Source organism: Terrapene carolina, unplaced genomic scaffold, assembly GCF_002925995.2.
Source record: "Terrapene carolina triunguis isolate 2854851 unplaced genomic scaffold, T_m_triunguis-2.0 Scaffold232, whole genome shotgun sequence".
Classification (NCBI taxonomy): domain Eukaryota; kingdom Metazoa; phylum Chordata; order Testudines; family Emydidae; genus Terrapene; species Terrapene triunguis.
Window position 1 is genome coordinate 5,142,560 of NW_020664583.1, and position 27,674 is coordinate 5,170,233.

The window sequence follows — 27,674 nt, forward strand, 5'->3', positions numbered from 1 at the left end:
ACATCTTCCTGCCATTGTTCATTACTTTTCTCCTTTTGCTCCCCATTATTTGGAGGTAAGACCTCCACTATGCACCTTGGGAGTTGGTGAATGGCTCTGACAAATTCTAATCAACCTGTTCGCCTAATTTTCAGAGGCGGAGTTCTCTGCTCACAGAAAAATCAAGCCAAAGTTTTCAGCCAACAGCCCATTCTTGCTTATTCCTGGCAATTCCCTGAAGAACTAAAAAACACCCAAGTGTAAAAGTCAGAGCCCAAAGCTGTACTCTAATTCTGAGTCAATGACTCACTATAAGGACAATTATTTCTCACTCACAAACAAGATTTCTCCAGCATATGGAGATGCAATAGTGCTAGAATATTTGACCATTAGAAATACATGAGTATGTGACACAGACATTCAGGTCTGAACACAAAAGATTTCACAAAACATCTACATAAATTTGTAGTGAGTGCTGGGGTGGAACCCGTGCTTATGGAACATACTGGTACCAATGACACAGGGATATTCAGGAGAAATCCTGTCTGCTTAAGTGGCTGTGGAGATAGATGAAAGCTTCTTCCCTTCTTCACCTGTCTCTATTCTTTTAGTCCTCCCCCCCCTCACCCCCAAATAATTCCAATATCTGCTGCTACTGCTCTGGGTTTCCCAAACCACAGCAAAAATGAAACAGTCAGTATTTGTTTTCATTGTTGCCCCAGGTTTGTGAATCACAGAACTGAAAAGACAGAGCCTTGTTAATTGTATTTAGTCTTGTCAAGTACCAGCAATGAGAAACATGAGAAGCACTACTCAGGAAGACAGCATCAATTCATGATCAAAAGGGTTATTTTTACAGCTATAAAATCCAGAAGCTTCATTTTTTTAAAACATGAAAGTTTAAATGCTGCAGAAAATGACAGCTTAGCCTGTCCACCCATCATTCTCAAAACACATCCAAGAACCACTCACCTAAGTGAGGTGGAAGGTGAATTTTTCAATCCCTGATTTGAACTATATTCGTAACACTAAGGGTGGCTCATTTTCCTCTATAATAATCATATTTCCTCAGAAATACATGGCCCTTTTAGGAGGAGATATGCCACATATCTTTCACATGTTTGGGGCCAGACTGTGTCTGACCCCTGTGCAAATGTTGGAGGGAGGTAAAGCACCCAATGACACATAAAGGGAGTCCTTGTGCTCAGAGTGCAAAGATTCCACGGAGCTGGAGATGATGAAAGTGTTTTTCTGTGCAAAGGACATATGAAGGAGGCAGGTCCACGCCCCAACAAGGCCAGCCAGTAGAGCCAGTTGACAACTGACAAAGATCCACAGAACCTTGGTGTAGTAGCTATGCATTCCAGGAAGTACCTCCTTAGAGAAAAGCGTCTCTTGGGACAGCACGACTCTGCGCCATCTCCAGTACATGGCTTAATGCCACAATTTAACCCTGGTTATTGCTGTAGCACAAAGTCATCTTCTGGTACATAGCTCACCAGGGAAACCACTAGATGAAGATTATAAGGAGCCTTGAACAAGGCAATGTTTTTCTGTATTCTAACAAGGCTAGCAATAACCCTAGATCAGCATTTCTCAAATGCAGCAACCATGGCCGCATTCGGCCACCAGGGGCTTTTCTTGTGGCCACAGTATCTTGAGTGGTGATTTGGGGAAAAGGAGGAGCAAAGCAGCAGCCCCTCCTCTGGGGCTGCTAGGAGGGGTTGAGCCTTGCTCCCCTTTGGAGCCACAAACACCGGAGGAGCAGACAGCTGGTGTGAGTTGCCCACCTTCCCAGGGCGGTGGGGCTCAGGCGTCTGACTTCCGCCCTAGTGTGGCGGGCAGCAGGCTCCGGCTGCATGCGCCTGCCACGGGCTATGACCGCGGGGCTTTGGCTACTCAGCGCTAGGCTCCATCCCTCGGCCACAGGACTCAATCCCTGGGCTCACCAGCCCTCTCATTGCCACTGCTGCCTCCCTACCTAGCTCCCCATCCAAGTCTTAATTTGTTCCCCAGCTTGCCAGGGCTAAGTAAGTCTACTGCAAAAAGTCATATTTGTATATTTGTTAATATCACTTTTTACTGCTTCCCAGCTAGCTAACAAGTCTGCTGCTCTGAAAAATGATATTAACAAACATATAAATATCACTTTTCACAGAAGCAGACTTACTAGCTAGCAAGCCTAAAAAATGCAGCCAAAAAAAGCAAGAGAAACAATAATAAAAAAATACAAGAACATGCAGAGCACCTTATTTGTGTTTCTATTCTGTTTAGGTCCACTAAAGAATAGAGACAACTGTACGTTATTTTTATTACTGAGTCTGCAAAAAAAAAAAAAAAAAAAAAACACCACATAAATAAATTACCATGATGTGAACATATACATGTGCATATTTATTTGTTCTTTTCTAAAGTAAATTAAGTATTTTATGAAAAATTGTCTGAGCAGTTACCAGCAAGAGTTCGTGGCCACACTTTGAGGCCACCAAAAAAATTGTTGTGAGAACCCCTGGCCTAGACGTTAAGACTTAATTAATATAAATAACAATACTTCACACTTCTGCAGCAGTTTCCACCCTAGGATGTTGGAGTGCTTTACAAACATTAATTAGCTCCATGTCACTATTGGAGGAAGGGATCATCTATGTTTTCCTCACAGCCCCAAGGTCACACAGCCATTTAGTGGCTGAAGTGAAAATAAAACCAATATTTCCCAAATGCAAAGCCTTCTGCTTTAATCGCTACACACGCTCTCTCAAACACAATGGTTCCTCTCATTGGCAGCAAATACAAACACACTAGGCATCTGCACTCATTGCTAACACCAGGAAACCCAGTCTTTCAAAACTATAAGTTTACTCAGTATCTGCCATGGTGATCTTCTCTGAATGAAGTCATCAATTCCTCATGACTCACTATAGTACATATTTTAAACGTTTTTTGTTCACAAGATACTAATAAAATGTAACTGTAATCGGGCTATGGAGGCTGCTAAGATATCACAGACTCCATGCATAAACCACAGTATTACTTTTGGCCCATTTTTACTAACTGGAGCACTGTACCAACACAACAGTTTCCAGTAACCACAGGGCACACATTCACCTGCATAGCAGAGACTTTCTATTTTTAACAGCACAAAGATATTTTACCTGAATTGATGGAAGTCTAATGTTTCAGAGCTGTGTAGAAAAACCATTTAATGGGCAAGATCAGTGATATAGTAACTCCTCATTACAGGTCAGTTTTCTCAATTTGCAGGACAAAAAATTAATTGCGATTAATCGCACTGTTAAACAATAGAATACCAATTGAAATGTACTAAATATTTTTGGATGTTTTTCTACATGTTCAAAAATATTGATTTCTATTACAACACAGAATACAAAGTGTACAGTGCTCACTTTATATTATTTTTTATTACAAATATTTGCACTGTAAAAACAACAAAATAAATAGTATTTTTCAATTCACCTCATACAAGTACTGTAGTGCAATCTCTATCATGAAAGTGTAACTTACAAATTAGATATTTTTTGTTACGTAACTGCACTCAAAAACAACAATGTAAACTTTAGCACCTACAAGTCCATTCAGTCCTACTTCTTGTTCAGCCAATCGCTAAGACAAATAAGTTTGTTTACATTTACAGGAGATACTGCTGACTGCTTCTTATTTACAATGTCACCTGAAAGTGAGAACAGGCGTTCGCATGGCACTTTTGTAGCCGGCGTTGCAAGGTATTTACATGACAGATATGCTAAACATTCATATGTCCCTTCATGCTTCGGCCAGCATTCCAGATGACATGCTTCCATGCTGATGATGCTTGTTAAAAAAAATATGCGTTAATTAATTAATTAAATTTGTGACTGAACTCCTTGGGGGAGAATTGTATGTCTCCTGTTCTGTTTTACCTGCATTCTGCCATATATTTCATATTATAGCAGTCTCGGATGATGACCCAGCACATGTTCGTTTTAAGAACACTTTCACAGCAGATTTGACAAAACGCAAAGACGGTACCAATGTGAGATTTCTAAGGATAGATACAGCACTCGACCCAAGGTTTAAGAATCTGAAGTGCCTTCCAAAATCTGAGAGGGACGAGGTGAGGAGCATGCTTTCAAAAGTCTTAAAAGAGCAACACTCTGATGTGGAAACTACAGAACCCAAACCACCAAAAAAGAAAATCAACCTTCTGCTGGTGGCAGCCGACTCAGATGATGAAAACGAACATGCGTCGGTCCTCTCTGCTTTGGATCGTTATCAAGCAGAATCCGTCATCAGCATGGACGCCTGTCTTCTGGAATGGTGGTTGAAGCATGAAGGGACATATGAACCTTTAGCGCATCTGGCACATAAATATCTTGCGATGCTGGCTACAACAGTGCCATGCAAACGCCCGTTCTCACTTTCAGGTGATATTGTAAACAAGACGTGGGCAGTATTATCTCCTGCAAACTGTCACCAAACTTGTTTGTCTGAGCAATTGGCTGAAGTAGGACCAAGTGGACATGTAGGTTCTAAAGTTTTACATAGTTTTATTTTTGAATGCAGTTATTTTTTGTACATACTTCTACATTTGTAAGTTCAACTTTCATTATAAAGAGATTGCACTACAGTACTTGTATTAGGTGAATTGAAATATACTATTTCTTTTGGTTTTTACAGTGCAAATATTAGTAATCAAAAATAAGTATAAAGTGAGCACTGTACACTTGGTATTCTGTGTTGTAATAGAAATCAATATTTTTGAAAAATGTAGAAAAACATCCAAAAATATTTAAATATATGGTATTCTATTATTGTTAACAGTGTGATTATTGCAATTAATTTGTTTAATCGTGCGATTAATCATGATTAATTTTAATTGCTTCACAGCCCTAATTATGATATGTTTTGTGTAAAGTATGCCTTGTGAGGTATTATTCGAGAAGTCATGATCTGTTTAACATTACTATCCTCTGAAGTTATGAAGTTTTGCTACATGCTTGTTACTGAAATATGTTGAAAGTCCAGGAGATGCCCACAGCTAGACTTTTAGTGGCAACAAAGGAGCAACTAACAACCCCAACACAGATTTACATAAGGACTACCCTACTATGTGTTGATGGCCCACTAAGGACAATCTACTCTCCCAGTGGGCCCCTCCCAAAGACCCCTGAGAGAACACAATGGGGGCTGTCTAGCCCCCGTGACCAGCAATGATCTTTCCAGCACCTGGAAGAGAGTTTAAAATGAAGGGGCAATGCCATCACCACTTGACCGCTCTCCTCTCCCACCTAGTCTGAAGGCAACAAGAACTTTGGGAAGAAAAAGACTTTGAACTGGGGAGATTGGTCCCAGGCTGAAAAGGGAATTCAGCCTGTGTACTAAGAACTGTAAGCAGCCTGCAACATCCAGGAGGATGAGAAAAACTGCTTGATTCAAGTCTTGCTTAGTCTGATAAAGTTTAGGACTTAGACAAATTTTATCTTGTATTTCTTATATAACCAACCGCGACCTCTCTGTCTACCACTTATAATCTAACTTTCTGTAGTTAATAAACTTATTGTGATGTTTAACCATAAACAGTGAGTTTGTCCTAAGTGCTTGGGGTATCTGCTCAGATTACAAAGGCTGGTGCATGTCCACTATCTTTTGATGAAGTGGCGAACTAATTAATGAGTCTGCATTGTTCAAGAGAAGGTCTTGAGCAGTGTGATATGGTACATTTCTGAGGTGCGAGGCTGGGTCAGGGAGCGAGATGGGGGGAGTTTGCTGGTCTCTCCCTGTGTGCAGTTCATGAGTTGCTTAGAGAACATTCATGCAATTTGGCTGGGTGTGTCTCCGCATGTTGCTGGCTGAGTGATCACAAAACCTGGAGGAGTTTGCTGCTTGTCACTAACATAGCATTTTAAGGGACAGCCCAGCCCAGACTGGAGAGTTAAGGGGGAACAGTGGTCCCACAGGTCAAGGTTGTACCCCAGGGATCTGTAACAAGGGTCTTAACCAGAATGATGATAAAAGCTGTATGGATTTTGGCTCTACATTTACTGGTCAAAACAGTTTTTGTTTTTAATATCTATCATTCTGCTGGCATGAAAGCATGAAACCAAGCAAGCTGAATTTTTCAGAGTTTAACTGACTTCCTAAACGAGAAGTTCTTTTCAAAAGGTTACTTCTGTCTCCAAAAATGTTTTAAAAGCAGTGTACACTGGATCTTTCAGAATTGATACCAAGAGGAAACCTTGCACCGTAAGTGAAGAACTTAACCTGCCACCCACTACTGATGCTGCTAAAATCATATAAGTAAAAAGAGATATAGTTAAAATGCCATCAAATCTCCCATACAAGTCAGGCATCAATTTCGATAAAATAGCTCAGGACAGAAAACCCCAAGCAACCAAAAAGATATACACAAAGCAACAAAAACGACATGATTACTTTCTGAGTCTACAGATGTAACTTTGCAGGCAGAAATTATTGTTTTTTGCTAGTGATGAGAGAGTATTTTATCTCTCTATACCTACTTTTGGTGAGACAACATTTCCACACAGAATGAAACACTAAACTATGCGTTAATTATTTAAGAAAGAAATACGATTTTGCCATATTTTTTTTTATATATATATAAAAATATATGCATGCATACATTTGTACGAGTACTATGATTTGGCTGTCTCTCTTATGTCTTCTTTACTTCACTATTTAGTGCTATTACTGAATAGTAACAAATTAAATGTAAACAACATACTACTAGGAAATAAATTTTTAACATACTTTTTAAAAAGGAGACAACATTCAGTGGGAATGGCGTTCTTCAATCTGTACTGATGGTGCTACAGCTAACATAGACAAATAGCAGCCTTCGTACCTAGAACAGGGAAACACAATTACATAGAATCATAGAATATCAGGGTTGGAAGGGACCTCAGGAGGTCATCTAGTCCAACCCCCTGCTCAAAGCAGGACCAATTCCCATAAGCATTAAAATCAGGAGCCTACTAAAATTCTATTTAAAATAAATCAATAATTTAATTATACCATAAATTAATACAATTCAAATAATTTAGCATGGTGGATTTAACATATTTCAGTCACTGTGTGGGTTGTGAACTAAAAAAAGATTACAGATCACTTTTTGCCATAGCTGCAATGCAAAGAATTTAAAATGAGGAAAAAGTAAAATATTGCAATCAGAATACTTTATGTACATTTTTATCACTATCAGTTAGTTTCTAAAGTCCTATAGAACCCTAACTATAGCTCTGATCCAAAGATTCCCACTGACTTCAGCTATCTTGGAGTCAAGTTCCACATCACCTTCCTATGTCATGATGTGATCATTCATGCTCTATTCATCTTCTCCCACTCTCTAGTCCATGCCTGATTCCGCATGTATGAAATTCCCTCCCCAGGCTAGTTCAAATCTCCACCTTCCTCTTATACAAACACCTCCTGAAGATTGACATATGAGTAAATTACTTAAAAAAAAAAAAAAATACAAGTCTCTTTTAGGCTGAAAACTCTTTGAATCACAGTGCTGAGCACATTCTCTGAGTTAAGCAAATGAAATACTACCACATCTCAACACTGAAAATCCACCACTGCTAGAACTGAGAGTAAGAGCCAGGTGGACAACCTGTGAACAGCACAGTTTAACATGTGCATGTGGAGAGGGAATTGTCCAACAGCAAAGGATATCATAGGATCTTTGATTGCCACACAGCCAACTTGCTTTTAAATGTCTTACACTAAAGAGTCACGTGGAGAATAAAACAATAACACAATGTATCTGTTTCATCAAGAAGAAGGACTCAGCCAGCCATACCAGGCTCTCAACATGCAGTTCCAGCATGTATTTAAAATCTTATGCTTAGACCATAAAACCCATCTCTTCTGGCTGAGTTATTCTGTTCCATTCTAAGTAGCATTGTACACAACTCATCACATAGCTGCTAATTCAAGGTTAACCTTGTAGAAAGTTTTCCATAAATGATTTTTCTTCCCGCACTAGAACTTTCCAGATAGCCACCCAGAAACTTTGTGCGATACTCCAACATATTTAGGTTGCACCTACACTAGGAAAAATTGGAAAACAATCCTTCCTCAAAACAGCTTGGCTAGTGGTAGCAACGGTGGAGACTGTAGTATAGGATGTGGACCTTTTCACCCTACTTAGAGCAGAGGTAGATCATGTGGTGGTAGATATGCCTAAACCTTGTCTAAAGCTTATAACAAAGCAACTCCTGGTAAAACTGCAGGAGTGATAAATTAGGGATCCCAATTTTCCTACAGCAAGCTATACCTAAAATAGCACTCTCTGTGTTTTATCTCTACCAATTAGAGATTTAAACTTATTATGATTAAAGTGAGTTTTTGAATCCCAATCTGGGAAAATGACTGAAATGCAAGCAGAGATTTATGGCAGAACCCAGAAAGGGAAGAACAAAAAGGACTTGATTTCATCCCAGTAAGACATCACACAAGATGCAACTTGTCTAAAATAACTATAGCCACATTCCTTCCAGAAATAATGTTGAAATGCCTCAGAACACATAGTATTTCTTTAATTGGTCCTATGATAAAGGCCAAACTGTTAAAGAAATGTATAAAGTTTACACCTACCTACCTAAAAATCCCTGCATAGAGTTACTTCAATTTATCTCTTCATCCTACAACTACCGTTGCAAATTTTTCATTCTTTATATTAGCTTGATCAAACAAACAAAACCAAGAGAGATCCTTCATTGAAGGGACTGACAGCTCTGCAGTGACTGCAAGTCACTCCATCTAACAGATAAAAAACAATGGCCAAGATTTGGTTAATGCTATAGTTCTTATGATATTGCTATTCCTGATACATGGTAAAAGAGCCTCCATCACCTGACAATAGCCTCATGTCATCTCACCAACAAAAAAAAAGTATTAAAAATCCCAACTATACGTATAAAATGATAGGGTCTAAATTATCTGTTACCACTCAAGAAAGATCTTGGAGTCAGTGTGGATAGTTCTCTGAAAACATCTACTCAATGTACAGCAGCAGTCAAAAAAGCAAACAGAATGTTGGGAATCATTAAGAAAGGGATAGATAATAAGACAGAAAATATCATATTGCCTCTACTTAAATACTTGGTATGCCCACATCTTGAATACTGCACGCAGATGTGGTCGCCCCATCTCAAAAAAGATATATTGGAATTGGAAAAGGTTCTGAAAAGGGCCAAACAAAAATGCTTAGGGTATGGAGCATTTGCCGTATGAGGAGAAATTAATAAGACTGGGACTTTTTAAGCTTGGAAAAGAGATGACCAAGGGGGGCATATATTGAGGTAAATCTATAAAATCGTGATTGGTGTGGAGAAGTGTTATTTACTCCTTCTCATAACACAAGAACTAGGGGTCACCAAATGAAATTAATAGGCAGCAGGTTTAAAACAAACAAAAAGAAGTATTTCTTCACACAACACACAATCAACCTGTGGAACTCTTTGTCAGAGGATCTTGTGAAGGCCAAGACTATAACAGGGCTAAAAAAAGAACTAGATAAATTCATGGAGGATGGGTCCATCAATGGCTATTAGCCAGGATGGGCAGAAATGGTACTCCTAACCTCTCTTTGCCAGAAGCTGGGAATGGGAAAGAGAGATGGATCACTTGATGATTACCTGTTCTGTTCATTCCCTCTGGGGCACCTGGCATTGTCCACTGTCGGAAGACAGGATACTGGGCTAGATGGACCTTTGGTCTGACCCAGTATGGCCATTCTTAAAGATGCTTATTCCAGATCAAAGGAAACAAGTAACTACATTCTACAGATCTTTAAAAATACCAGTGAGTAAAGAATCAATATCAAATCCATGGAAGGTTAGTAAAAAATGAGGCATATTAAGATCTCATATTTCTAAAATTAAAGGCATTGACAATTTAAAATTCCCATATATTAAACAGATATCTTTACCATCCGTGCATTGTTTGCCACTTGAACATTGCAGTTTTGGGAACCTCAAAAAGAAACTGATCATAAAAGCCATGAAACTGGCTTCATTGATTTTCACTTTCCAAGCTGAGAGAAACATATAAAGCAAGTAGCAATTATAAGGACAAAATTGGACTTTCTAAAACATTAGTTTTAATAACTTAAAAGTTATTACCAATGCATGTTTCCTTATAATGCAATATTTGGACTACTGTATTCATTATTAGCAGTTTCCCTTTACTCTCGGGGATAAAGGTTAAGAACATAAGAACGGTCATACTGGGTCAGACCAGTGGTCCATCTAGCCCCATATCCTGTCTTCTGACAGTAGCTAATGCCAGCTGCTTCAAAGGAGAACAAACAGAAGAGGGCAATCAAGTGAGCCATCCCCTGTCGTCCAGTCCTAGCACCTGTCAGTAAGAGGCTTAGGAACAACCAGAGCATGGACTTGTATCCTGGACATCTTGGCTAATAGCCATTAATGGACCTATCCTGCATGAAGGTCTGTAATTCTTTTTTGAATCCAGTTACAGTTCTGGCCTTCACCTCATCCCCTGGCAACAAGTTCCACAAGTTGACTGTGTGCAATACTTCCCCTTGTTTGTTTTAAACCCACTGCCTATTAATTTTATTGGATGACCCCAGGTTCTTGGGTTATGTGAAGAAGTAAATAACATTTCCTTATTCACTTTCTCCACACCATTCACGATTTTATAGACCTCTATCATATCCCTCCTTAGTCATCTCTTTTCCAAGCTGAATAGTTCCAGTCTTTTTGGTCTCTTCTCATACAGAAGCTGTTCTATACCCTTAATCATTTTTGTTGCCTTTTTTGTATCTTTTCCATTTCTAATATACTTTTTTGAGATGGGGGTGACGAGAAATGCGTGCAGTATTCAAGGTGATGGATGGGTGTACCATAGATTTATATAGTAGCATTATGATATTTTCTGTCTTATCTAGCCTTTTCCTAATGGCTCCTAAGATTTTGTTAGCTTTTTTTTTTTTTTTGTTTGTTGCAGCACATTGAGCAGATTTTTTTAGAAAACTATCCAGGATAACTCCATGATTTCTCTGTTGAGTGGTAACAGAGAATTTAAACCCCATCATTTAACATATATACTTGGAATTATGTTTTCCGATGTGCATTACTTTGCATTTATCAACATTGAATTTCAGCTGCCATTTTGTTGCCCTGTCACCCAGGTTTGTGAGAGCCCTCTGTAACTCTTCACAGTCTGCTTTGGACTTAACCATCTACCCCCTCAAAAACTGGGCACAGACACACCCCTGCCTAATCTTCCTTCCGTTACTACCACAAACCAAGAACCCCTTAAGAGGCAGGCACTCACAGCCTCCCCTACAGGGTCCTGCGTGAGGCCCAGGCAACCCGTTAACTCCTCAAGGGCTAGCACGTCCCCTCCCACACGCACACCCCTCCCTCCAGTCACTGCTAAGGCCCAGCGCTCTCCTCACCTCCCAGACACAACCTCCCTCCTGCTCAGTCCCCACCCCAACAGCCTGTACCACTGGGGGGGGGGGGTCACTGCACCAAATCCCTGCGAGTGAATGGGCAGCTGAGCCCCCCTGCACAGCGCAGCTCCACCCCACCTCCGGGTATCTCGCCCAGCTCCCTGCACTCACCAGTCACCTCGCCCTCCACTACCCCGGCAACCGGCCGGCTAGAAATGATGCAACAAAAAGAAAGCATGACAGGAAGCAAAGGGACACGCCTGCCTGCTGTAGCCAACCACCGCGCTCCATACACAGGCCGCAACAAGGCAGCCTCTGATTGGCCAAGCGGATCTCTTGGTAACTGTAAATCATGGGGGATGTGAAGACTGAAGAGATAGGGCGAGGAAAAGGAAGGAGTGCAGAAGTGACGTAAGTGGCCTTGGAACCACGCCTGGGTTTTGTAGGGGCGTTTCCTGGGAGGCCCCACGCGTGACAGAAGGAAATAGGCTGGTGCTCGGTGCTGCACCCGAGTCGTGTTGACAGCCCCAGCTCTGACACACCGCGCGTGGGTTCGGCGCAGCAGCGCTGAGCTTGAGCATTTGCACGCTGGGTTCTCTGCATCTGCAAACCGCGCGCTCCGCAGCTTCAGACACGGATTCCATTTTAAAGGACAGGTCTAATTCAGCAGAGGGCTCTGCTCTGCACGGGGGACAGGCCCCCCGCACATGTACAGTGTGTACCCGCAAAAGCTAGGCTGGCATAAGAGGCACCCGAGGTATACGATATAGTGTCAATTAATTTATTTCCATCCTTCTCTGCTTCCCTTCTTCCCTCCGCCCCCTCTCCAATCTATCTGGGTTGTTTTGCTCGTTGCTGTACTTTTCATCCGAATTTGGCTCTCTCCATCCTGGTTGTTTGTTTTGTTTTTTTAATGACTCCTACACGTACACTGAATTGGCCTGCCAAGAGCACAAGGAGTGAGTGCAAGAACCAGTTTCTTAGACAGGCTTGCTATTTAGCAAATGGTTATATAAGCCACAGAGATACAGAATACAATAATACAAGCCTTATTTGGAAAACTGGATGTTGAGTCTCTGAATGCCGATTTAGAGTGGAAGTTTCCCTAGCTTCCCTGCCTGCATGCAAATCACTTGTGACTTTGGGGATTTCTTAAGATTGCCTACAAGAGTGCCTCTTAATTTTATTTTTTCTCAGTATTGATAGGTGAATGGAGATCAGCACTCCTCAAAGCCACCAAATAATTGGCAAATGGGTGAAGCATGAACAGTTTTTTCAATGGTGAGTTGTGATGAAATAGTCCTAGGAATGAAAGTGTATTGGTTGGTGAGATATCCTTACTGTATGGTGTGTTATTAGAATTGCCTGTTTGATTGAATTGATCTAACTTAATAGGGGTCCATGGGAGGAACAAATAGGAAAGCAACACAACAGATCTAAGTGAGGACTTACCAGCACTCACTAGAAAGATAATGTGGCAAGCTGTTAGTTTCAAGGATCCTGTCACTGACAAATTGCAAAAGCTAGGACCTGGAGATCAAAGGAACAGTTAAAAAGCAAAAAGAATGAGGAGTACTTGTGACACCTTAGAGACTAACACATTTATTTAAGCATAAGCTTTCGTGGGCTAAAAACCACTTCATCAGACATGCATCTGATGAAGTGGTTTTTAGCCTACGAAAGCTTATGCTCAAATAAATGTTAGTCTCTAAGGTGCCACAAGTACTCCTCGTTCTTTTTGCTGATACAGACTAACACAGCTACCACTCTGAAACCAGATAAAAAGCAGTTCTCTGGGGAGCTAGGGGGTCGCTTGTCAGAAGCTATCTAGGGAGACAAGCTGATATAGAGAGACTAAAGGTAGTCAGTCTCTCTAAAGAAGTTGGGCCTTCCTAGTTCCAGGGAATATTAAGCCTTAGGGAAAAGTAGATATGACTATAGTCTGTTATTATTTTTAAAATGTTTTCTCAGAAATGCTTTGTTCTAAAAAAATTAATATTGCTTTAAAGAGGCTGTCTGGTCACTGTATATACCTCTGTCATTGCTCTTGAAAGTAACAAACCTACATGGTCTTTGCCAAATGATGTCTGCTGAAGTAATCAGTTTGTACTAGGGAACTTCAACCCACGCTGCCCACTCTGACAGTGGGAAAGTCATGCAATTCCACCCAAGATAGAAGTGACAGCCTGAGGCCTGAGAAGTTATGCTCAGATAGACCAGGAGGGGTCAGAGATGTAGTTAAGCTACTACAGGAGTAGGCAATCTATGGCATGCGTGCCAAAGGCGGCATGTGAGCTGTTTTTCAGTGGCACTCACACTGCCCGGGTCCTGGCCACCGGTCCAATTAAATTAAATTAAATTAAAATTAAATTAATTTAATTTTAAATGAAGCTTCTTAAACATTTTTAAAACCTTATTTACTTTACATACAACAATAGTTTAGTTATATATTATAGACTTATAGAAAGAGACCTTCTAAAAAATGTTAAAATGTATTAATAGCACATGAAACCTTAAATCAGAGTGAATAAATGAAGACTCGGCACACCACTTCTGAAAGGCTGCCGATCCCTGAGCTAGTAACTGTGAGGCAAGCACATTGCAATTGTTAGAATTTGTAAAGAAGAAGAACCAAGTAATGTAAGGGTAAAAGTGTTTAATATGGCCTCTTGGTGATTTTTGTTGTTAAGATCCACAATCTTGTCCTTACAGCTCACAGCAAAGCAATACAGACACTAACATTTGAAATACTACATTGGATTTCATTAGCTTTATAATATTGATGATGCTAATTATTAAAATGTTTCCTGTAGTAAATTGCTGCTAGCTACCTGTGCAATTAGTTCTGTGCTGTATTGGGATTACTTCTGCATTGTTCATTGTTGGTGTCAATGACTATGTAAGAAATTACTGCTCCACTATATATAATAAATAGGGCCCTACCAAATTCACAGTCCATTTTGGTCAATTTCACGGGCATAGGGTTTTAAAAATCATAAATGTCATGATTTCAGCTATTTAAATCTGAAATTTCATGGTGCTGTAATTGTAGGGGTCCTGACCCAAAAAGGAGTTGGGGGGGTCACATGGTTACTATAGAGGGGGTTGTGGTACTGCTACCCTTACGTCTGCAATGCTGCTGGCGGCAGTGCAACCACAGCAACCCTTCTTCTCCACTATTCCTGGCCATCCTTCCAAGTCCATGCCATCTTACATTACCTATCACAGCCCTATATTCCATCTCTTTGTGGGCTGCTCCTTCTTGGCCTGGTGGTCTCTCTACCAGTTCCCTAGCCCACTTCTCCCAGGTTGCATCCACTCTACCCTTTCCTCCCTCAGCTCTGTTCCTGACAATCTACCCTGCCAAATCCACTTGACCTGTCCCTTAGTTTCAGCTGACTATGTTATAGTTATAGTGACTATGATTCAGCTACTTCCAGCTCCCTTCCGGGTTACCACTAACTTCTCTCTCGCTGTATTACAGTTCCCACTCCTACCTCAGGCTCCATCTATCTAACTAGAGTTTTTGGTTTTTAATACTGTTGAGAATTGTAATTTCTCTATCTAAATATTCACCACTCCTCTCCACCCACCAAAGAATGTTATAATATTGGCATCATCCACTGATTGTGAAGTATGTGAAAATGTTGCACTAAAGAGAAAAAAAAAAAAGCGGAAAGTGCTCTTTATTTACACATTTAATACCTATACAACAGAAACATATACTCAAAACTCATTTGCAGCAGAGCACATTGCTAATGTTTTAAAAACCACTAGGAAGCACTATATCTCCACAATGATGAGGGAATGACTACATAATGCTTTGTAAGGCTGTTAATGATTGTGCATACCTATGTGCACTTAAATGTGAAATCAAGCTGTTTTCAACTATCACCAACATGTTTACATTCTCTTTTTCACTTTTGTTCCCTAGATTTGAGACTAGGAATAGGAAGTTTTGATCAATGGCCCTTTCTCTCTGAAATTTGTTTTTGCTATTTATCTAACAAAGCCTGAGTTGTTCGACCTTCAGGGCCTGGTGCAAAGCCCATCAGTTCAGGCAAGTTTTTGCCTGAGGCAGTGATGGTGGGTTTCTTCTGCCTTGAATTTGAAATCTGAGGTCAAATCTATTTTATCTATTATATTTTACATTTGTCAACCAACTAATAAGAAGGACAGTTTGGAGGAATGCATGAGTACATGATTGAGTTATAGACTTTTTAGTTATTCTCACCCTCAAACTGAATTGTTTGGCCTCAGGAAAGCACTTTCTCTGTGCATCAGCTTCCTTATCTGAGGAAAATTAGAGTAATATACACTTACAATACTTATACTTGTTAAAATAACTAGTTAGCTAACATCTGTGCAATGCTTTAAAGCAGAGGTGGACAAACTACGGCCCACGGGCCACATCCGGCCCGCGGAACTGTCCTGTCCAGCCCTTGAGCTCCTGGCCAGGGAGGCTCACCCCCGGCCCCATCCCGCTTGCTCCCTCCCCTGCAGCCACGCCACCACACGGGCGGCACTCTGGGCGGCAGAGCAGCGTGCTCCTGCAGAGCAGAGCGGCAGTGTGTCTAGCTCCGGCTGGGCGACGCGGCTGCCAGACATGCTGCTCTGAGCGGCATGGTAAGGGGGCTGGGGCTGGGAGGTTGGATAAGAGGTGGAGGGTCCCGGGGGGGAGTCAGGGGGCAGAGAGCAGGGGGCAGTTGGATGGGGCGGAGGTTTGGGGGGGCAGTCAGGGGATGGGGAACAGGGGGGTTGCATAAGTGTGGGGTCCTGGGGGGCCTGTCAGAGGGTGGGGGTGTGGATAGGGGTCGGGGCAGTCAGGGAACTGGGAGCAGGGGGGCTGGATAGGGGGTGGGATCCCGGGGGGCGGTTGGGGCGGGGGGTCCTGGGAGGGGGCGGTTAGGGGACAAGGAGCGGGGGGGTTGGATGGGTCGGAAGTTCTGAGGGGGGCAGTCAGGAGGCGGGAAGTGGGAGGGGGCAGATAGGGGGTAGGGACCAGGCTGTTTGGGGAGGCACAGCCTTCCCTACCTGGCCCTCCATACAGTTTTGCAACCCCAATGTGGCCCTCGGGCCAAAAAGTTACCCACCCCGGCTTTAAAGAGATTGGGCAAAATCATTCTTCCTTTGCTCATTCAAATAGACTCCTTGACTTTAGTGGGACTATTCACTTAGGAAAGGTAATCTGGATTTAGTCCCTCCTCAAATGCTATCCATGGACTAATTTTATTTTTTAAAACACATATATGTGACCAGACACACATGTAATAAGTGAACTTTTAGAAATCAATCAATAAAGCCTAAATGTTCCCATAACATTCTTCTCTGTCTTAAGTGTGTAATTACAGAAGTTGCATTTTTAGATAAATATGACCAAATATGACTTTTACTTACATTAGTTTTCTCTTCTAAATGGTGTATGCCTTTAGAAATGGGTTTCTTTTAGGACTGTCAAGTGATTAAAAAAATTAATTGTGCAGTTAAACAATAATAGAATACAATTTAAATATTTTTGGATGTTTTTCTACATTTTCAAAAGTAGTGATTTCTATTACAATACAGAATGTACAGTGCTCACATTTTTTATTATTCTGTGTTGTAATAGAAATCACTACTTTTGAAAATGTAGAAAAACATCCAAAAATATTTAATACATTTCAGTTGGTGTTCTATTGTTTAACAGTGTGATTAATGACTATTAATTTTTTAATTATGATTTATTTGAGTTAATTGTGTGAGTTAACTGATTAATCGACAGTCCTAGTTTCTTTAACTCACAGTTGACAAACATAACTTAAGCAGTTATGTTAAAGTAAACTCTTTATTAGCTCCTGTTCTAAAAGAATTTTAAAACAAATTACTAGTTAAAATAATATGTATTCAAGCAATATTAATAAATTATATTTGTCATCTTTGATAGAACATAGCATGTGTCTGGTCAATTCTGCCCTCACCTTCTACTCCTGTTGCTCAACTCCATTTCTTCTCCCACAAGTACCTTTGGCTTGCCCTTGTTCATTCTCTCTCTGTTTATCTTTCTCCCCCTCCTCTTTTAGTCTTGTATAGTTTATACTCCTCTTTCCCCTTACCACAGCTACAGTCAACATATATAAGCACCCCAATCTTGCTGTCCTTATTCATGCCAATGAAAATTATTTTGACTGCTGGACTGAGTACATGGTAGTTATTTTTGTGGTAAGTAATGTGTCTTCAAGACTGGGGAGAGTAGAAAAGTCACTGTCATGTGTAAGAAGACAAAGTTAAATGCTAACTGTTTAAACAGCCCTTACGCCACACTCTGGTACTAAAGTTCAAAATACTCCAACAATCACATGGCTGTTTGAAGTTGTCTAAATAAAGGCAAAAATCTACTCATAAATACAAAGCCAGAGGCTTGCAAATTTATGTGCCTAAAATTAAGCATCTAAATGCATATTTAAGATCCTAAATTAAGTGACCTGATTTTCAAATGTTAAACACCCACTACTCCTGAAGTAAATAGATGCTCAGCACTCCCTAAAAATCAGGCCAGTAATATCTACGCGAAAAACTAATTAAAAATGTGGCCAAAAGGTGCAAACAAGGCTAATGGGAACATTTTGCTCACTCTAGCTAGTGGCAGATCCATCTGGCATAATCTATAAGTATTTTAATTAATACACTAGGTTACTAAACTGCATTAAGGAACAACATACAAATAGTTAACTATTTGAACACTCCAGCAGAGTTCTTGAGATGACAGTTTGTTTACACAGCCCTTAAATCCTCCTCCTCCCCAAAAGCCGATGAGAAGAGGGGAGGGTGTCTGTATGTGTCTGCCTAGAGGCCGAGGGGGAGCGCAGGGGGGTGGCTAAACCTGATGGCTGTAAACAAGGCTGTAGAACAAGTCCAGCATGTCCCTTGCGAACGGATCCTCCCCAGTCCTCCACTCCGCCCCCTTGTAGTCAAATAGAAATTGAATGTGTATGGACAGTGCTGCACCAGGCCCCTGCAACTCCTCCCTTCACTCCCACCATACTCCCCTTGCTACTGCCGTTTCGTGAACGAGATCAATCTTGTGTTCGTGTTCTTTGTTTAAACGCGAATATGCAAACAATTTTATCCTGGACCTTTCGAAATGAGGAAGGGTCTTCCTGATCATTTCTCTACAGCTATTAAGCCAAACTCCGAGCCGTGCCCGCTAAAGGGTGTTAGACAGACTTGCCCTCGGGATATTTTTAAAAACCATTTGCCTTTTTTTGAGATGTAAAACGCACAGGATTTGTTAGAATGGTTCTGGGAGAAAGAGAACGAATAGCTTCAGTGAGCAATATGTAGGGATTTGCCAGAGTCCAAACAGCTGATGTTGGGGGAAGGGGGACGTCTTGGACGCCCACCAATAAAAACAAACCAGAACCCACACCTAAAATGCCCCGATCAATCACCCACCCCACCCCTATTTTCTCAGCTTTCAGTGGCAGGATGGCCGCTTCCCCTATCTCCAATTATTGCTGGTGTGCCACCCAGACCGGACATGCAAGGAGTTACAAGAGGTGGGGAAGGCTGAAAAGAGTTCACACACACTGCACCTCCAGCATATCAATCATTTGCAAACACAGCTGCAGTGTGCAGCTAGACCCAGGGATCCCCTGCTAGCTGTCTCTCCTGCCAGTTCGTAGGCATTCACTTGCCCAGGCACCACCCCTGTTTTCCTCTTAGCAACACGCCACTCACACGCTTGTTTGTGCTTCCACCGGCCGTTAAGCACTTTACGTACACGCTGCAACCTAGGCAAGCTCGGGGTGGAGCTGCGCAAAAAAATCCGAGTGTAGGCGAGCGTTGTGCATGGAAGTCACACAGAATAACTCGCCTGGAGTTGGGCCAAACCAATATTGTGTAAATGCAAAAAATGTAGGGGGAGAAGCAAAAAACAGCACTGACACCCCATGCCGATGCGTTCCTCCTTGCCTGGCATGCAGCATGTTGGTTTTGCATGTCGAATCAAGGGTTTGGAAAGAAAAAATATTCGTTGATGCACACACCCCCTCCACAGTGGCTGCTTTTGGACTGCTCCATGTCCTGTACATAAGGGGGTGTGGACTGGAGAAGTACTAAAAAGAGTCAGCAAGCAAAATCCGGAGGGTGGTGTGTTTGTTTTCTCGGGGCTGTGCAACTAGACAGTCTCAGCGGCAAAGAGCGTCCGACGCGACCTCCCTGCTTCTCTCCCTTTCTCCTTTTGTCAAACACACCCACTGTCCTAGGCAGTTGTTATTCTGTGGCGGTTTGCACCGGGATAACAATCTGCTACAGAAGGAGGCGAGATAATCTCTTCTAGGCAGCAGCCTAAAGCTGGTCAAGCTGCCCCCCAGCCTGCAGCAGCTCAGCCAGGCTATGCGCTGTAAAAGGGCTCTGGTCAAGAAAAAAACAGAGCGGATTGTGAAAAGGTAGAGGCAGCAGGAAAGCCCCTTCGGCTGGGGGGAAACCGCAGTGCTTTACAAACCAGCAACGAACAAGCCAACCCAGAAGGGGGGGAAACGCTAAGAAGAAGACGACATTGAATTTGCTTCTTTGGTGGTGGTTGGCAGCTGTCCAGGGCTGCAAAGAGTATGTGAGAGGGTTACTATGTTGAGAAGAGAAGAGCTGATCACGTGTGGCACAGGAGCCAGGGGTGCCCCCTGGGAGCCTGCCAGGGCTGGGAAGGAGGAAGAGGTCCCGGAGGCCTACCAGCAGCAGCTGAAGGAGGGAGCGCCCCGGAGGGGCTCCAGCAGAGCTCGCTGGCACCACAGCTGGCGTGGAAGGACCCCCACCTTCTCCAGGAAGCTTTTGGGCAGTAGGACGCGCGCCCATTACCACCAGCAGCAGCAGCATTGCAGGGCCTCCCAGCGGTGCTACCGGCCCACCCGCCCCAGAGTGCTGCTCTCTCTGCGCCCCGTCAACATGATGGGCAAGCGAGCCCCGGGCATGCGGGCCCCCCGCAACACCAACCAGTTCCTGATGCGGGAGAAGTACCAGCTTATGCACCTGCGGTCAGACTCGGTGGGCACCGAGAGCGGCGGGTCGGACAGTGAGATGAACCCGCTGGATATGGACTCTTACCTGGGGGTGCTAGAGAACTCCCGGGGGGCGCTGATGGATTTTGCCGAGGACTCTCGCTCCTCCTCCTGGTCTCCGCCCGCCTCCTCGGCCGCCACTGACTCTGAGCCCTCTTCGCAGCAGCAGCTGCGGTTTTTCGGTGGCGGCTTGGCGGACGTGCACCAGGAGGAGAGCTTGCAGTACTTCCCCTCCGAGGACGATGTGATCGAGAGCGAGACATTCATGGAGAGGGACTTCCACGAGTTCTGTAGCAGGATTGCCTGAATTGGGGGGGGGCCATTTTTTACAAATACCCCCTTCCTCCCCTTGCGTTTTATACTTGGCTGGGTTATGCGGGCGATCGCATCTCCGGGGCACAGCAGGATCCGGTCGGGCTGGGTATGTGGATTCTCATGAGTAAAATGGTTTTCCAAACGTTAAGTCCATCTATTGGCATTTGAACTCTGCAGCCCGGGGAGGGGAGGACGTGGCGGGGCATTTTGTCCCCCGGGGGAAAGGGATATGGGATTACATACTAGGCCTTGTTTGTTGGAGCGCTTTATTTATTTTACCGCCACCCTTTTGCGTTGTTGTCAAGGGGGGGCCAGGTCATTTTATATTTAAAAACAAAAAACATGCTCCGGATTGTAAATAAAAGGAACTTTTGTAAATTAAAACAAATCGACTGGGCGAAGTGTTTGTGCTCTATCTGGGAAAATGTGTCTGTGGGAGGAGGGTGGCTCCTGCGTAGCTGTGCGGAGTGTGCGCCTAGCGGAAGGAAGAAGGGAGGAGGAGCGCGTCTAGTGCAAGGGCGGCGGGCAGGATGGGCGTGCGCCGGTTTAGCGCAAAATCCGAGAAGCCCCCGCAGTAGCGGTTTGTTTCTCCTCCTGTTGACAGCGGAGGCACAAAACACACTCCTTAGAGGTGGGATGGAACAGAGGACGGACGTAATCCGCTCCCAGCTCAGTGCAAGGGGCGGGCCTCAGTGCGGGAGGACCTTGCCTGGTAGCCACCAAGAGGGAGCCTCTGGAGGTTGCAGCAGAGTACATGGGAATATGAGCGTGGCTATAATAATCGCATTCATCATACTTAAGGTTAAGATTTTGTCACGGTTATTTTTAGTAAAAGTTAGGGGCAGTACACAGGGTGGGGGGGGGGAAGATCACAGCCTGAGCCCTGCTGCCCAGGATGGACTGACTGCCTGAGCCCTGCCACCAAGGGCTTTACCCCGCTGCTGGTGGGGGGAGAGCTGAAAGCCCATGGTCCACTGCCAAGGACAGACTGACAGTCTGAGCCAAAGTGCCGACTCCGTGGGTCCGCCGGGGCTGGAGGACCCATAGGGAAAAATTCGTGGGTGCAGACAGCGCCCCGCCCCAGCTCACCTCCCCGCCGCTCCACCTCTTCCCCTGAGGGTGCTGCGTGCCCACTTTTTCCCTCTGGCTCCCAGCCCTTGCGCTGCGAAAGTTTTTCAGGGGCACGTGCTGGGAGGAGGGGGGAAGAGGTGGGGCTGGGGTGGGAATTTGGGGAGGGATCCGATAGGAGCAGGGAGGGGGCGGAGTTGGGATGGGGACTTTGGTGAAGGGGTTGGAATGGGGGTGGGGCAGGGATGGAGTTGGGGTAGGGGGGCGTGAGCACCCACTGGTGCCAGGAAAAGTTGGCAGCTATGGCCTGAGCCCCACCACCCACGGCTCACCCTGCTGCTAGGAGGGGGTGGGGGAGCTGGTAGCCTGAGCCCCACTGCCTGGAGGGGGAAGCTGCTAGCCAGAGCCCAGCTGCCTAGGGCAGACTGGCAACCTGAGCCTCGCCACCTTTTTGCTCAGCCAGGGCAGGACTCGGCTTTTTTTTTTTGCTCTGCCAGCGGGCAACCCCCCCAAAGTGTCCCAATATTTTTTTCCCGTCATCTGGTCACCCAAGGGCAGACTGACAACCTGAGCTCTGCCGCCTAGGTGGGGGAGCTGACAGCCAAAGCACCCAGGGCAGACTAGCAACCCAAGCCCCACTGCCTGTAGCATTGCCAACCCTCCCAGTTTGGCTGGGAGTCTCCCAGGATTGGGCTCTATCTCCCGGAGGCTACTGAAGCCAATCCGGGAGATTTTAGTCTGCTAAAAGTCCAGCGGCGCAACAGGGCTAAGGCAGGCTCCCTACCGGCCCTGGCTCCGCGCTGCTCCCGGAAACGGCCAGCATGTCCCTGCAGCCCCTCATTGGAGGCACAGCCAGGGAGTCTCCATGCGCTGCCCCCGCCCCGAGCACCCACTCCTCAGCTCTCATTGGCCGGGAACGGGGAACCATGGCCAATGGGAGCTGCAGGGGCGGTGCCTGCAGGCAGGAGCGGTGTAGAGTTGCCTGACCACCCCTGAGACTAGGAGCCACTGTCGGACATGCCGCCGTTTCTGGGAGCCACCCTGCCTGGCTGGAACTTGCACCCCAAGCCTCCTCCTGCACCTCAGCCCTGAGCCCCCTCCTGCACCAAAACTCCCTCCCGGACCCTCACCCCTCACACTCTCCCCCACCCCAACTCCCTGTCCCAGGCTCAGCTCTGAGTCCCTCCCACACCCAAACTCCCTCCCAGAGCCTGCACCCCCCTCCTGCACCCTTACCCCAGGCCCAGCCTGGAGCTCCCTCCCACACTCCAAACCCCTCAGCCCCACCCCCCAGCCCAGAACCCCCACACCCTCCCAAACCTCAACCCTCCTGCCCCAGCATGCCACCAGTGGGAGATGACAGACCAAGCCCCGCTGCCCAGGATGGACTGACAGCCCAAGCCCTGCCACCCGGGTGGAGGGAGCTGACAGCTGGATCCCCACTGCTCAAGGCTCATCCTGCTGCCCAGGAGAGGGGCTGACAGTGAGAGCCCCACCGATCTAGGGTTACCACCTTTGAAATGGAAAAAAAAAAAGGCACCCACCCCCACACACAAGGCAAGTCTGACAGAACCCCAACCACAAGGCAACTCCACAGCCTGCGCTTCAACAGCCACTTATAGTAATTAGAGAAAGAACACATACAGATAAGACTGATAACATCATTTTCTTACTTAAACTGCAGAAGTGGGAACACTGCCCATCTTTAGCTGGACACAGAAACCTTTAACATTAGATATCCAAGTATATTGTGATAATGCAAATCTTTAGAGCCACATAAAAAAACCCAGCAGATTAAATTATTTTTCTAGCAACTGGCAAATCCATTAAAAAAAAATGGCCAGGTCGGTCAAATACAGGCCAGGTGGTAAACCTTCGCCACCCAGGGCTCACCCTGCCACCCGCTGATAACCCTATTTCCATCGCCTAGGACTGACACTCAAAGCCCTGAAGTTGCGGAGGTCACCAAAAAAAAAAAAATCACAGAATCCGTGACCTCCATGACAGACTCGTAGCCTTAATCATACTGAATGTGAAATGGTGAACAGGCATTTTACTGTGAGAGTGAACCACAAAACCAGACCAGAAACATTATCGATCTTATTTATATCATGAGCCAGGGGGAGCAGGACTGATGGTAACATGGGGGCGGGGAAAATAAAGCAATAGATATCTTTGCACTCTCAGATTCCAGCCATGAATAGTAGGGAGGAATGAATGTCTACACATCCCCTCTTCCCCATTCTCACACAGGGGATCAGATGTGAGACATATTTTAATAAAATATGACAGAGAAAAGACAAGCCCACATGTCAGACAGAGGATCTGTGATACCCCAGTCCATTTGCAGCTATTAAAAATATAGTAAGCACCAGCAGCAAATGGGGACTCTAAACAGAAAGAGTACTGGATTTTTATGATTAATAAATATTGCTTGTCTAGACCCTTTTTACATCTAAACACAAAAAGGAAAACTTTTACCCACACACCAGCCCAATCTTGTTTTCTGGCTCCTTAAGGATAAAATGTTTAATTAACAGTGCAGTTAGAAGTTAAGAAAACAAGAAGCAGAGCTGGCCTTCTACAAGAACAACATGGAAGACAGAGGCATCTACAAATTTTTGGTGGGGGGAGAGGAGAAAAATGAGATTAATCAATTCTACATGTTACTGGAGATCAAAACTCTAGGAGGTTTGGCAAGCTTTTCCTGAGTTCTTCCTTGGCATTGCACAGCTCAGTGCAAGGCTCAGTGCGCAGGCAAGAATGTTCAGTAGAAACACAGCAGCAAAGGTAAACAGTGTAGCCTGATTCTGAAGCTTTTTATTATCCCCTTCATTTTAAAGAGGGCAATCATAGCAAAGTGGCACATTGGGCATGAGCTACTGAATAACTTTAGCACCACAGTGTAATTTTTTGTACTCTATATAATTAAAGTATTATCATGCCTGCCTTAAATGCTTGATAGCAGGCTTTTAGTCCTACTCTGCTAGATACTAAGGTGATAGAAATACCTAGAAAGATACTTTAAGGATCTCTGCACACTTAAAAAATGTAGACACCTAGCAAATGAGAAAAGTTATTTCAGTTTTCCAGGAATGGGTTTGTTAGGAGGGTGTTGTGTTTAGCCCTATCCTTACAAACCACAAAAAATATACTTTTTTTTTTTTTTTTTTGGCGTTGATCCTGTACCTCTAAACTTAGGGTAAACTCCCACTGAACTATATGAAAAAAGCATTTAGAAAATTTAAAAATATATATTGAAGACAATGTCTGCACCCTTTATGTTTGTTCCAGTATTATGAATATAGTTGTTCAACACCTTAGTACATGCATACTTAATCTATCACAGTCTATTTGTTCATAGATTCACTGGGAGACATTTGAAGCTCAGGGTTTGTCTGTTCGTGAATGGCACCTTCCTGTACTTGGAAACAGTTTGGGGCTAATTTTTACCATCATATTTACTAGGTAAAATAAAACTAAGTAAATTCTTTTAGAATCTTAACACATCAGCTGTAGCTCTGTAAAGTATAATTTATGGTAATGGGATCTCGGTGTTTTTGTCTTTCCCCAAAGCTGGGCTGTCTAATTTCAGGAGCGCAAAAATTACTTGATTTTGTTTTTTTTTTTAAATGAAGCATGGGCTGTGGCTGTAAGTTAAGGCCCATATACAGTCAACCTCTTGATCCAAAGCACAGGTCTAACTGATAATGGGAGGTTTGCAATAAGACCTTGCCTACAGTGGACATTTGTCCCCCTTCAAACATGAGTGGTCAGTCACCATTGTAGTTGCACATATGCAAATCTCTAGTGTAGACAAATCAAGCTGCAATGTGCATCAAAAGAAATTAGTGGCATGAACAGACTTGATCTTCAGAAAGTTTATATTTTATTGGCTAATCCAGAACTGCAGCAACATGTTCAAACGAATGATTTGATGTATGGTTTTTCCGACTTGACATTTAAATGGTATGATGAAAGTTCACTAGTAATATTTACATGAAGGTTTGCTCTATTATTGTTTTATAGGGTGGCAAAACAATCAATGTAAATTATATTTATGTTTCATATTGCAGTTTTTAATCTATTGAAAACAAAGTATAATTGGAATGCAAATTAGTAGAACAGTGTAAAGAAATAATTACAGGCCACATATTGCCTGCCAGATTTACAGAGGTGGATTCACATTAATAAAAGAGGCTCTCTGTGTCCCCATCACTAATCAATGGAACATGCCATGTAGGATCCATTCCAGTTCTAATTTGAAATTTCAAATCTTAACTGGGAGCTTGCTTTTCACCTTATCACCTCTGTCACTATTCTTATCTCTTAATCGCTGATTCCAAACATCAGCTCGAGGCAGGAGTAAAAATAAACAGCTAAATAACATAACTAATAACAACGCTTTAAATTAGATATCATCTTTCCACATAGCCTTCTCAGTTTCTTACACAATCACCTCCATGCCTTCTTTCAGGCAGCTCCCCATGCAAGTTACATCCTCAGTGACCTCCTTAGTATGGCCTCTAAACCTATCCACTTACACTGAATTGAGCTGACTTGTATGTAAATTGCCTGTTTTTCCTCAAACCTCATTTCTGGTCTGTCTTTAGTTGCTGGAAGCACGGACTATACTTCTGGTGTGTTTAGAAAGTACCTACATAAGAAACATAAAAATGGCCATACTGGGTCACCCCAATATCCTACCCTGTCTTCCAACAGTGGCCAGTGCCAGGTGCTTCAGAGGAAATGAGCAGTACAGGTAATCATCAAGTGGTTCATCCCCTGTCACCCATTCCCAGCTTCTGGGCAAAACAGAGGCGAGGGACACCATCCCTGCTTCAAAGGGAATTAACAGAACAAGGCAATCATAAAGAGATCTAACCCCCATCATCCACTCCCAGCTTCTGGCAGTCAGAGGCCTAGGAACACCAGAGTATGGAGTTGCATCCCTGACCATTTTGGCTAATAGTCATTAATGGACCTAATTATTTTTTTAATCCGGTTATAGTTTTGGCCTTCACAACATTCTTTGGCAACAAGTTCTACAGGTTGACTGTGCTTTGTGTGAAGAAGTACTTTCTTATTTTTTTTTTAAACCTGCTGCCTCCAAAGAATTCATTTAGCTTCTCCACAAACACCTTGTCTTCCTTGAGTGCTCCTTTGGCACCTCGATCGTCCAGTGGCCCCAATAATTGTTTGGCAGGCTTCTTGCTTCTGATGTACTTAAAAAAAAAATTGCTGTTAGTTTGAGTCTTTTGCTAGTTGCTCTTCAAATTCTTTTTTTTGTCTGCCTAATTATACTTTTTATAATTGACTTGCCAAAGTTTATGCTCCTTTCTATTTTCCTCAGTAGGATTTCACTTCCAATTTCTAAAGGATGCCTTTTTGTCTCTAACTGCTTCTTCTACTTTCTTGTTTAGCCATTGTGGCATTTTTTTGGTCCTCTTACTATTCTTTTTAATTTGGGGTATACATTTAATCTGAGCCTCTATTATGGTGTTTTTAAAAAGTTTCCATGCAGCTTGCAGACATTTTATTCTTTTGCAGGGCCGGCTCTAGGCAACAGCAAAGCAAGCAGTTGCTTGGGGCGGCAGATTTGCAAGGGGCGCAAGAATCCAGCATGGAAGCTGAGAACCAACAGGGGGCCCTGGGAGCTGTAGTTCCTTGGTTAGCTCCCTGCCTATAGAGCCAGCCCTGGAGCAGGGAAAGAACTACATTTCCCAGCATTCCCTTGGCCACTAGCAACAGGAAAGGGTGTGGGAAAGGAGTATGGAACTGAAATCTGCAGCTTGCTGTGAATGGTAGGAACAGAGCCAGCTCTAGTTTTTTTGCCGCCC

At 43.7% G+C, this 27,674-nt stretch overlaps 1 protein-coding gene and 1 non-coding gene across 2 annotated transcripts in view; both read right to left on the reverse strand.

Annotated features, from left to right (window-relative positions):
* Nucleotides 1–19,357, reverse strand: part of IARS (isoleucyl-tRNA synthetase) — a 220,978-nt gene extending 201,621 nt beyond the window's left edge. The window contains exons 1-2 of the mRNA XM_024195652.2: nucleotides 19,136–19,357; nucleotides 6,745–6,838 (exon numbers count right to left, since the gene is read on the reverse strand). The gene's annotated coding sequence lies outside the window, so the exon portion shown is untranslated. The remainder of the gene's footprint in view (nucleotides 1–6,744; nucleotides 6,839–19,135) is intronic.
* Nucleotides 2,940–3,074, reverse strand: LOC112103784. Its single transcript, XR_002907862.1, has one exon. It is a non-coding gene; the product is annotated as a small nucleolar RNA SNORA84 (small nucleolar RNA).
* Nucleotides 19,358–27,674: the final 8,317 nt, after the last annotated feature.